Below are 12,689 nucleotides of genomic sequence, written 5' to 3' on the forward strand. Positions count from 1 at the left end.
TCCCGGACAGACAGACGTCATCACCCAATCCCGGACAGACACACGTCATCCCCCAGTCCCAAATCCACTTCATCACCCAATCCCAGACAAACACACGTCATCACCCAATCCCGAACCGGGACACGTCATCAACCAATCCAGAACAGACACACATAATCACCCAATCCCAAATCCATGTCATTACGCAATCCCGAACAGACACACATCATCACCCAATCCCGGACAGACACACGTCATCCCCCAATCCCGGAAGGACACACGTCATCACCCAATCCGGCACAGACAGACGTCATCCCCCAATCCCGGAAGGACACACGTCATCACCCAATCCAAGACAGGCTCATGTCATTACCCAATCCCAAATCCACATCATCTCCCAATCTCGGACAGACACACGTCATCCACCAATCCTGTACAGACAGACGTCATCCCCCAATCCTGGAAGGACACACATCATCACCCAATCCCGGACAGAACACACTCTATCCCTTTTCCTGGACAGGCACACGTCATCACCCAATTTTATGCAAACACACGTCATTTCCCAATCCTGGTCAGACACACCTCATCTCCCAATCCCGGTCAGACACATGTCATCCCCCAATCTGGGACATACACCACGTAATCACCCAATCCGGAACAGGCTGACGTCATCACCCAATCCCGGTCAGGCACACGTCATCACCCAATCCCAAATCCACGTTATCCCCCAATCCGAGACAGGCTCATGTCATCACCCAATCCCAAATCCACGTCATCCCCCAATCTGAGACAGGCTCATGTCATTACCCAATCCCAAATCCACGTCATCCCCCAATCTGAGACAGGCTCATGTCATTACCCAATCCCAAATCCACGTCATCCCTCAATCCGGGACATACACACATAATCCCCCAATCCGGGACAGGCTCATGTCATCACCCAATCCCAAATCCACATCATCACCCAATCCCAGACACATGTGATCACCCAATCCCAAACCGGGACATGTCATCAACCAATCCGGAACAGACACACGTCATCAACCTGTCCTGAATAGACATACGTCATCACCCAATCCCGAACAGACACGTGTGATCACCCAATTGCAGACAGGCACAGGTCATCAGCCAATCCCGGACAGAGACACGACATCCACTAATCCTGTACAAACACAAGTCATCCCCCAATCCCGGACAGAACACACTCTATCCCTTTTTCTGGACAGTCACACGTCATCACCCAATCCCAGTCGGACACACGTCATCAACCAATTCCGGACAAACACACGTCATCTCCCAATCCAGAACAGACACACATCATCCCCCAGTCCGGAACAGACACACGTCATCACCCAATCCCGGACAGGCACACGTCATCTCCCAATCCCGGACAGGCACACATCATCTCCCAATCCCGGACAGGCACACATCATCTCCCAATCCCGGACAGGCACACGTCATCACCCAATCCGGGACAGGGACACGTCATCACCCAATCCCAGTCGGACACACGTCATCAACCAATTCCGGACAGGTACATGTCATCACACGTCAACACCCAATCCCGGACAGACAGACGTCATCACCCAATCCCGGACAGACACACGTCATCACCCAATTCCGGACAGACACACGTCATCACCCAATCCCGGAGAGACACATGTCAACACCCAATCCCGGACAGACAGACGTCATCACCCAATCCCGGACAGACAAACGTCATCACCCAATCCCGGACAGACACACATCATCCCCCAGTCCCAAATCCACTTCATCACCCAATCCCAGACAAACACACGTCATCTCCCAATCCAGAACAGACACACATCATCCCCCAGTCCGGAACAGACACACGTCATCACCCAATCCCGGACAGACAGACGTCATCACCCAATCCCAGACAGACACATGTCAACACCCAATCCCGGACAGACAGACGTCATCACCCAATCCCGGACAGACACACGTCATCCCCCAGTCCCAAATCCACTTCATCACCCAATCCCAGACAAACACACGTCATCACCCAATCCCGAACCGGGACACGTCATCAACCAATCCAGAACAGACACACATAATCACCCAATCCCAAATCCATGTCATTACGCAATCCCGAACAGACACACATCATCACCCAATCCCGGACAGACACACGTCATCCCCCAATCCCGGAAGGACACACGTCATCACCCAATCCGGCACAGACAGACGTCATCCCCCAATCCCGGAAGGACACACGTCATCACCCAATCCAAGACAGGCTCATGTCATTACCCAATCCCAAATCCACATCATCTCCCAATCTCGGACAGACACACGTCATCCACCAATCCTGTACAGACAGACGTCATCCCCCAATCCTGGAAGGACACACATCATCACCCAATCCCGGACAGAACACACTCTATCCCTTTTCCTGGACAGGCACACGTCATCACCCAATTTTATGCAAACACACGTCATTTCCCAATCCTGGTCAGACACACCTCATCTCCCAATCCCGGTCAGACACATGTCATCCCCCAATCTGGGACATACACCACGTAATCACCCAATCCGGAACAGGCTGACGTCATCACCCAATCCCGGTCAGGCACACGTCATCACCCAATCCCAAATCCACGTTATCCCCCAATCCGAGACAGGCTCATGTCATCACCCAATCCCAAATCCACGTCATCCCCCAATCTGAGACAGGCTCATGTCATTACCCAATCCCAAATCCACGTCATCCCCCAATCTGAGACAGGCTCATGTCATTACCCAATCCCAAATCCACGTCATCCCTCAATCCGGGACATACACACATAATCCCCCAATCCGGGACAGGCTCATGTCATCACCCAATCCCAAATCCACATCATCACCCAATCCCAGACACATGTGATCACCCAATCCCAAACCGGGACATGTCATCAACCAATCCGGAACAGACACACGTCATCAACCTGTCCTGAATAGACATACGTCATCACCCAATCCCGAACAGACACGTGTGATCACCCAATTGCAGACAGGCACAGGTCATCAGCCAATCCCGGACAGAGACACGACATCCACTAATCCTGTACAAACACAAGTCATCCCCCAATCCCGGACAGAACACACTCTATCCCTTTTTCTGGACAGTCACACGTCATCACCCAATCCCAGTCGGACACACGTCATCAACCAATTCCGGACAAACACACGTCATCTCCCAATCCAGAACAGACACACATCATCCCCCAGTCCGGAACAGACACACGTCATCACCCAATCCCGGACAGGCACACGTCATCTCCCAATCCCGGACAGGCACACATCATCTCCCAATCCCGGACAGGCACACATCATCAGCACACATCATCTCCCAATCCCGGACAGGCACACGTCATCACCCAATCCGGGACAGGGACACGTCATCACCCAATCCCAGTCGGACACACGTCATCAACCAATTCCGGACAGGTACATGTCATCACACGTCAACACCCAATCCCGGACAGACAGACGTCATCACCCAATCCCGGACAGACACACGTCATCACCCAATTCCGGACAGACACACGTCATCACCCAATCCCGGACAGACACATGTCAACACCCAATCCCGGACAGACAGACGTCATCACCCAATCCCGGACAGACAAACGTCATCACCCAATCCCGGACAGACACACATCATCCCCCAGTCCCAAATCCACTTCATCACCCAATCCCAGACAAACACACGTCATCTCCCAATCCAGAACAGACACACATCATCCCCCAGTCCGGAACAGACACACGTCATCACCCAATCCCGGACAGGCACACGTCATCTCCCAATAACGGACAGACACACGTCATCACCCAATCCCGGACAGACAGACGTCATCACCCAATCCCAGACAGACACATGTCAACACCCAATCCCGGACAGACAGACGTCATCACCCAATCCCGGACAGACACACGTCATCCCCCAGTCCCAAATCCACTTCATCACCCAATCCCAGACAAACACATGTCATCTCCCAATCCCGCTCAGACACACGTCATCTCCCAATCTGGGACATACACATGTCATCCCCTAATCCGGGACATACACACGTCATCCCCCAATCCCGGACATACACACGTCATCCCCAAATCCGGGACAGACACACGTCATCCCCCAGTCCGGAACAGACACACGTTATCACCCAATCCCGGACAGGCACACGTCATCTCCCAATCCCGGACAGGCACACGTCATCTCCCAATCCCGGACAGGCACACATCATCTCCCAATCCCGGACAGACACACGTCATCACCCAATCCCAAATCCACGTAATTCCCCAATACCGGACAAACACACGTCATTTCCCAATCCCAGTCAGACACACGTCATCCCCCAATCCGGGACAGACACATGTCATCACCCAATCCCAAATCCACGTCATCACGCAATCCCGGACAGACACACGTCATCACCCAATCCCGAACCGGGACACGTCATCAACCAATCCAGAACAGACACACATCATCACCCAATCCCAAATCCATGTCATTACGCAATCCCGAACAGACACACATCATCACCCAATCCCGGACAGACAGACGTCATCCCCCAATCCCGGAAGGACACACGTCATCACCCAATCCAAGACAGGCTCATGTCATTACCCAATCCCAAATCCACATCATCTCCCAATCCCGGACAGACACACGTCATCCACCAATCCTGTACAGACAGACGTCATCCCCCAATCCTGGAAGGACACACATCATCACCCAATCCCGGACAGAACACACTCTATCCCTTTTCCTGGACAGGCACACGTCATCACCCAATTTTATGCAAACACACGTCATTTCCCAATCCTGGTCAGACACACGTCATCTCCCAATCCCGGTCAGACACATGTCATCCCCCAATCTGGGACATACACCATGTAATCCCCCAATCCGGAACAGGCTGACGTCATCACCCAATCCCGGTCAGGCACACGTCATCACCCAATCCCAAATCCACGTCATCCCCCAATCCGAGACAGGCTCATGTCATCACCCAATCCCAAATCCACATCATCCCCCAATCCGAGACAGGCTCATGTCATCCCCCAATCCCAAATCCACGTCATCCCTCAATCCGGGACATACACACATAATCCCCCAATCCGGGACAGGCTCACGTCATCACCCAATCCCAAATCCACATCATCACCCAATCCCAGACACACGTGATCACCCAATCCCAAACCGGGACATGTCATCAACCAATCCGGAACAGACACACGTCATCAACCTGTCCTGAATAGACATACGTCATCACCCAATCCCGAACAGACATGTGTGATCACCCAATCGCAGACAGGCACAGGACATCAGCCAATCCCGGAGAGAGACACGACATCCACCAATCCTGTACAAACACAAGTCATCCCCCAATCCCGGACAGAACACAAACTATCCCTTTTTCTGGACAGGCACACGTCATCACCCAATCCCAAATCCACGTAATTCCCCAATCCCGGACAAACACACGTCATCCCCCAATCCGGGATAGACACACGTCATCACCCAATCCCGAACCGGGACACGTCATCACCCAATCGCAGTCAGACACACGTCATCACCCAATCCCGGACAGGCACATGTCAGTCATCCCCCAATCCCGGACAGACACGTCATCACCCAATCCCGGACAAGCACACATCATCACCCAATCCCGGACAGACACACGTCGTCACCTAATCCGGGACACACACACGTCATCACCCAATCTGGGACAGACACACGTCATCACCCGATCCCGGACAGACTCACATCATCGCCCAATCTAGGACAGACACACATCAAAACCCAGTCCCAGACAGGCACACGTCAACTCCTAATCCCGGACAGACGCACGTCATCACCCGATCCCGGGCAGACGCACGTCATCACCCGATCCCGGACAGACTCACATCAAAACCCAGTCCCAGACAGGCACACGTGATTCCCAATCCTGGACAGACAGACGTCATTCCCAATCCTGGACAGACAGACGTCATCACCCAATCCTGGAGAGGCACACGCCATAACCCGATCCGGGACAGACACACGTCATCTCCCAATCCCAGTCAGACACACGTCATCCCCCAATCTGGGACATACACCACGTAATCCCCCAATCCGGAACAGGCTGACGTCATCACCCAATCCCGGTCAGGCACACGTCATCACCCAATCCCAAATCCACGTCATCCCCCAATCCGAGACAGGCTCATGTCATCACCCAATCCCAAATCCACGTCATCCCCCAATCCGAGACAGGCTCATGTCATCACCCAATCCCAAATCCACGTCATCCCCCAATCTGAGACAGGCTCATGTCATTACCCAATCCCAAATCCACGTCATCCCTCAATCCGGGACATACACACATAATCCTCCAATCCGGGACAGGCTCACGTCATCACCCAATCCCAGACACATGTGATCACCCAATCCCAAACCGGGACATGTCATCAACCAATCCGGAACAGACACACGTCATCAACCTGTCCTGAATAGACATACGTCATCACCCAATCCCGAACAGACACGTGTGATCACCCAATCGCAGACAGGCACAGGTCATCAGCCAATCCCGGACAGAGACACGACATCCACCAATCCTGTACAAACACAAATCATCCCCCAATCCCGGACAGACAGACGTCATCACCCAATCCCGGACAGACACACGTCATCACCCAATCCCGGACAGACAGACGTCATCACCCAATCCCGGACTGATAGACGTCATCACCCAATCCCGGACAGACACACGTCATCCCCCAATCCCGGACAGACACACGTCATCACCCAGTCCCGGACAGACACACGTCATCCCCCAATCCCGGACAGACACACGTCATCACCCAGTCCCGGACAGACACACGTCATCACACAATCCCGGACAGACACACGTCATCTCCCAATTCCGGACTGGCAGAAGACGTCATCCCCCAATCCCGGACAGACACACGTCATTCCCAATCCTGGACAGACAGCCGTCATTCCCAATCCTGGACAGACAGACGTCATCACCCAATCCTGGAGAGGCACACGCCATAACCCGATCCGGGACAGACACACGTTATCACCCAATCCCGGACAGACACATATCATTACCAAATCCGGGACGGACACACGTCATCCCCCAATCTTGGAGAGACACACGTCATCACCCAATCCGGGACAGGGACACGTCATCACCCAATCCCAGTCGGACACACGTCATCAACCAATTCTGGACAGGTACATGTCATCACACGTCATCACCCAATCCCGGACAGACACACGTCATCACCCAATCCCGGACAGACACACGTCATCACCCAATCCCGGACAGACAGACGTCATCACCCAATCCCGGACAGACACACGTCATCCCCCAGTCCCAAATCCACTTCATCACCCAATCCCAGACAAACACACGTCATCTCCCAATCCCGCTCAGACACACGTCATCCCCCAATCTGGGACATACACACGTCATCCCCCAATCCGGGACATACACACGTCATCCCCCAATCCCGGACATACACACGTCATCCCCCAATCCGGGACAGGCTCAAGTCATCACCCAATCCCAAATCCACTTCATCACCCAATCCCAGACAAACACACGTCATCTCCCAATCCAGAACAGACACACATCATCTCCCAATCCCAGACAGACACACGTCATCATCCAATCCCGGACAGACACACGTCATCCCCCAATCTGGGACATACACACGTCATCCCCCAATCCGGGACAGGCTCACGTCATCACCCAATCCCAAATCCACATCATCACCCAATCCCAAATCCACATCATCACCCAATCCCAGACACATGTGATCACCCAATCCCAAACCGGGACATGTCATCAACCAATCCGGAACAGACACACGTCATCAACCTGTCCTGAATAGACATACGTCATCACCCAATCCCGAACAGACACGTGTGATCACCCAATCGCAGACAGGCACAGGTCATCAGCCAATCCCGGACAGAGACACGACATCCACCAATCCTGTACAAACACAAATCATCCCCCAATCCCGGACAGACAGACGTCATCACCCAATCCCGGACAGACAGACGTCATCACCCAATCCCGGACAGACAGACGTCATCACCCAATCCCGGACAGACACACGTCATCACCCAATCCCGGACAGACAAACGTCATCACCCAATCCCGGACTGACAGACGTCATCACCCAATCCCGGACAGACACACGTCATCCCCCAATCCCGGACAGACACACGTCATCACCCAGTCCCGGACAGACACACGTCATCCCCCAATCCCGGACAGACACACGTCATCACCCAGTCCCGGACAGACACACGTCATCACACAATCCCGGACAGACAGACGTCATCTCCCAATTCCGGACTGGCAGAAGACGTCATCCCCCAATCCCGGACAGACACACGTCATTCCCAATCCTGGACAGACAGCCGTCATTCCCAATCCTGGACAGACAGACGTCATCACCCAATCCTGGAGAGGCACACGCCATAACCCGATCCGGGACAGACACACGTTATCACCCAATCCCGGACAGACACATATCATTACCAAATCCGGGACGGACACACGTCATCCCCCAATCTTGGAGAGACACACGTTATCACCCAATCCGGGACAGGGACACGTCATCACCCAATCCCAGTCGGACACACGTCATCAACCAATTCTGGACAGGTACATGTCATCACACGTCATCACCCAATCCCGGACAGACACACGTCATCACCCAATCCCGGACAGACACACGTCATCACCCAATCCCGGACAGACAGACGTCATCACCCAATCCCGGACAGACACACGTCATCCCCCAGTCCCAAATCCACTTCATCACCCAATCCCAGACAAACACACGTCATCTCCCAATCCCGCTCAGACACACGTCATCCCCCAATCTGGGACATACACACGTCATCCCCCAATCCGGGACATACACACGTCATCCCCCAATCCCGGACATACACACGTCATCCCCCAATCCGGGACAGGCTCAAGTCATCACCCAATCCCAAATCCACTTCATCACCCAATCCCAGACAAACACACGTCATCTCCCAATCCAGAACAGACACACATCATCCCCCAGTCCGGAACAGACACACGTCATCACCCAATCCCGGACAGGCACACGTCATCTCCCAATCCCGGACAGACACACGTCATCAACCAATTCCGGACAGGTACATGTCATCACACGTCAACACCCAATCCCGGACAGACACACGTCATCACCCAATCCCGGACAGACAGACGTCATCACCCAATCCCGGACAGACACACGTCATCCCCCAGTCCCAAATCCACTTCATCACCCAATCCCAGACAAACACACGTCATCTCCCAATCCCGCTCAGACACACGTCATCCCCCAATCTGGGACATACACACGTCATCCCCCAATCCGGGACATACACACGTCATCCCCCAATCCCGGACATACACACGTCATCCCCCAATCCGGGACAGGCTCAAGTCATCACCCAATCCCAAATCCACTTCATCACCCAATCCCAGACAAACACACGTCATCTCCCAATCCAGAACAGACACACATCATCTCCCAATCCCAGACAGACACACGTCATCATCCAATCCCGGACAGACACACGTCATCCCCCAATCTGGGACATACACACGTCATCCCCCAATCCGGGACAGGCTCACGTCATCACCCAATCCCAAATCCACATCATCACCCAATCCCAAACCGGGACATGTCATCAACCAATCCGGAACAGACACACGTCATCAACCTGTCCTGAATAGACATACGTCATCACCCAATCCCGAACAGACACGTGTGATCACCCAATCGCAGACAGGCACAGGTCATCAGCCAATCCCGGACAGAGACACGACATCCACCAATCCTGTACAAACACAAGTCATCCCCCAATCCCGGACAGAACACACTCTATCCCTTTTTCTGGACAGTCACACGTCATCACCCAATCCCAGTCGGACACACGTCATCAACCAATTCCGGACAAACACACGTCATCTCCCAATCCAGAACAGACACACATCATCCCCCAGTCCGGAACAGACACACGTCATCACCCAATCCCGGACAGGCACACGTCATCTCCCAATCCCGGACAGGCACACATCATCTCCCAATCCCGGACAGACGTCATCACCCAATCCCGGACAGACACACGTCATCACCCAATCCCGGACAGACAGACGTCATCACCCAATCCCGGACTGACAGACGTCATCACCCAATCCCGGACAGACACACGTCATCCCCCAATCCCGGACAGACACACGTCATCACCCAGTCCCGGACAGACACACGTCATCCCCCAATCCCGGACAGACACACGTCATCACCCAGTCCCGGACAGACACACGTCATCACACAATCCCGGACAGACAGACGTCATCTCCCAATTCCGGACTGGCAGAAGACGTCATCCCCCAATCCCGGACAGACACACGTCATTCCCAATCCTGGACAGACAGCCGTCATTCCCAATCCTGGACAGACAGACGTCATCACCCAATCCTGGAGAGGCACACGCCATAACCCGATCCGGGACAGACACACGTTATCACCCAATCCCGGACAGACACATATCATTACCAAATACGGGACGGACACACGTCATCCCCCAATCTTGGAGAGACACACGTCATCACCCAATCCGGGACAGGGACACGTCATCACCCAATCCCAGTCGGACACACGTCATCAACCAATTCTGGACAGGTACATGTCATCACACGTCATCACCCAATCCCAGACAGACACACGTCATCAACCAATTCCGGACAGGTACATGTCATCACACGTCAACACCCAATCCCGGACAGACACACGTCATCACCCAATCCCGGACAGACAGACGTCATCACCCAATCCCGGACAGACACACGTCATCCCCCAGTCCCAAATCCACTTCATCACCCAATCCCAGACAAACACACGTCATCTCCCAATCCCGCTCAGACACACGTCATCCCCCAATCCGGGACATACACACGTCATCCCCCAATCCGGGACATACACACGTCATCCCCCAATCCCGGACATACACACGTCATCCCCCAATCCGGGACAGGCTCAAGTCATCACCCAATCCCAAATCCACTTCATCACCCAATCCCAGACAAACACACGTCATCTCCCAATCCAGAACAGACACACATCATCCCCCAGTCCGGAACAGACACACGTCATCACCCAATCCCGGACAGGCACACGTCATCTCCCAATCCCGGACAGACACACGTCATCAACCAATTCCGGACAGGTACATGTCATCACACGTCAACACCCAATCCCGGACAGACACACGTCATCACCCAATCCCGGACAGACACACGTCATCACCCAATCCCGGACAGACAGACGTCATCACCCAATCCCGGACAGACACACGTTATCCCCCAGTCCCAAATCCACTTCATCACCCAATCCCAGACAAACACACGTCATCCCCCAATCTGGGACATACACACGTCATCCCCCAATCCCGGACATACACACGTCATCCCCCAATCCGGGACAGGCTCAAGTCATCACCCAATCCCAAATCCACTTCATCACCCAATCCCAGACAAACACACGTCATCTCCCAATCCAGAACAGACACACATCATCTCCCAATCCCAGACAGACACACGTCATCATCCAATCCCGGACAGACACACGTCATCCCCCAATCTGGGACATACACACGTCATCCCCCAATCCGGGACAGGCTCACGTCATCACCCAATCCCAAATCCACATCATCACCCAATCCCAGACACATGTGATCACCCAATCCCAAACCGGGACATGTCATCAACCAATCCGGAACAGACACACGTCATCAACCTGTCCTGAATAGACATACGTCATCACCCAATCCCGAACAGACTCGTGTGATCACCCAATCGCAGACAGGCACAGGTCATCAGCCAATCCCGGACAGAGACACGACATCCACCAATCCTGTACAAACACAAATCATCCCCCAATCCCGGACAGACAGACGTCATCACCCAATCCCGGACAGACAGACGTCATCACCCAGTCCCGGACAGACACACGTCATCCCCCAGTCCCGGACAGACACACGTCATCACACAATCCGGGACATACACACGTCATCCCCCAATCCCGGACATACACACGTCATCCCCCAATCCGGGACAGGCTCAAGTCATCACCCAATCCCAAATCCACTTCATCACCCAATCCCAGACAAACACACGTCATCTCCCAATCCAGAACAGACACACATCATCCCCCAGTCCGGAACAGACACACGTCATCACCCAATCCCGGACAGGCACACGTCATCTCCCAATCCCGGACAGGCACACATCATCTCCCAATCCCGGACAGGCACACATCATCTGCCAATCCCAAACAGACACACGTCATCATCCAATCCCGGACAGACACACGTCATCCCCCAATCTGGGACAGACACACGTCATCACCCGATCACGGACAGACTCACATCATCGCCCAATCTAGGACAGACACACATCAAAACCCAGTCCCAGACAGGCACACGTCAACTCCTAATCCCGGACAGACGCACGTCATCACCCGATCCCGGGCAGACACACGTCATCACCCAATCCTGGACAGACTCACATCAAAACCCAGTCCCAGACAGGCACACGTCAACTCCTAATCCCGGACAGGCAGACATCAAACTGCAATCCCGGACAGACCGAAACCATTTCCTAATCTTGGACA

Source organism: Mobula hypostoma, chromosome 28 (genome assembly GCF_963921235.1).
Source record: "Mobula hypostoma chromosome 28, sMobHyp1.1, whole genome shotgun sequence".
Taxonomy (NCBI): domain Eukaryota; kingdom Metazoa; phylum Chordata; class Chondrichthyes; order Myliobatiformes; family Myliobatidae; genus Mobula; species Mobula hypostoma.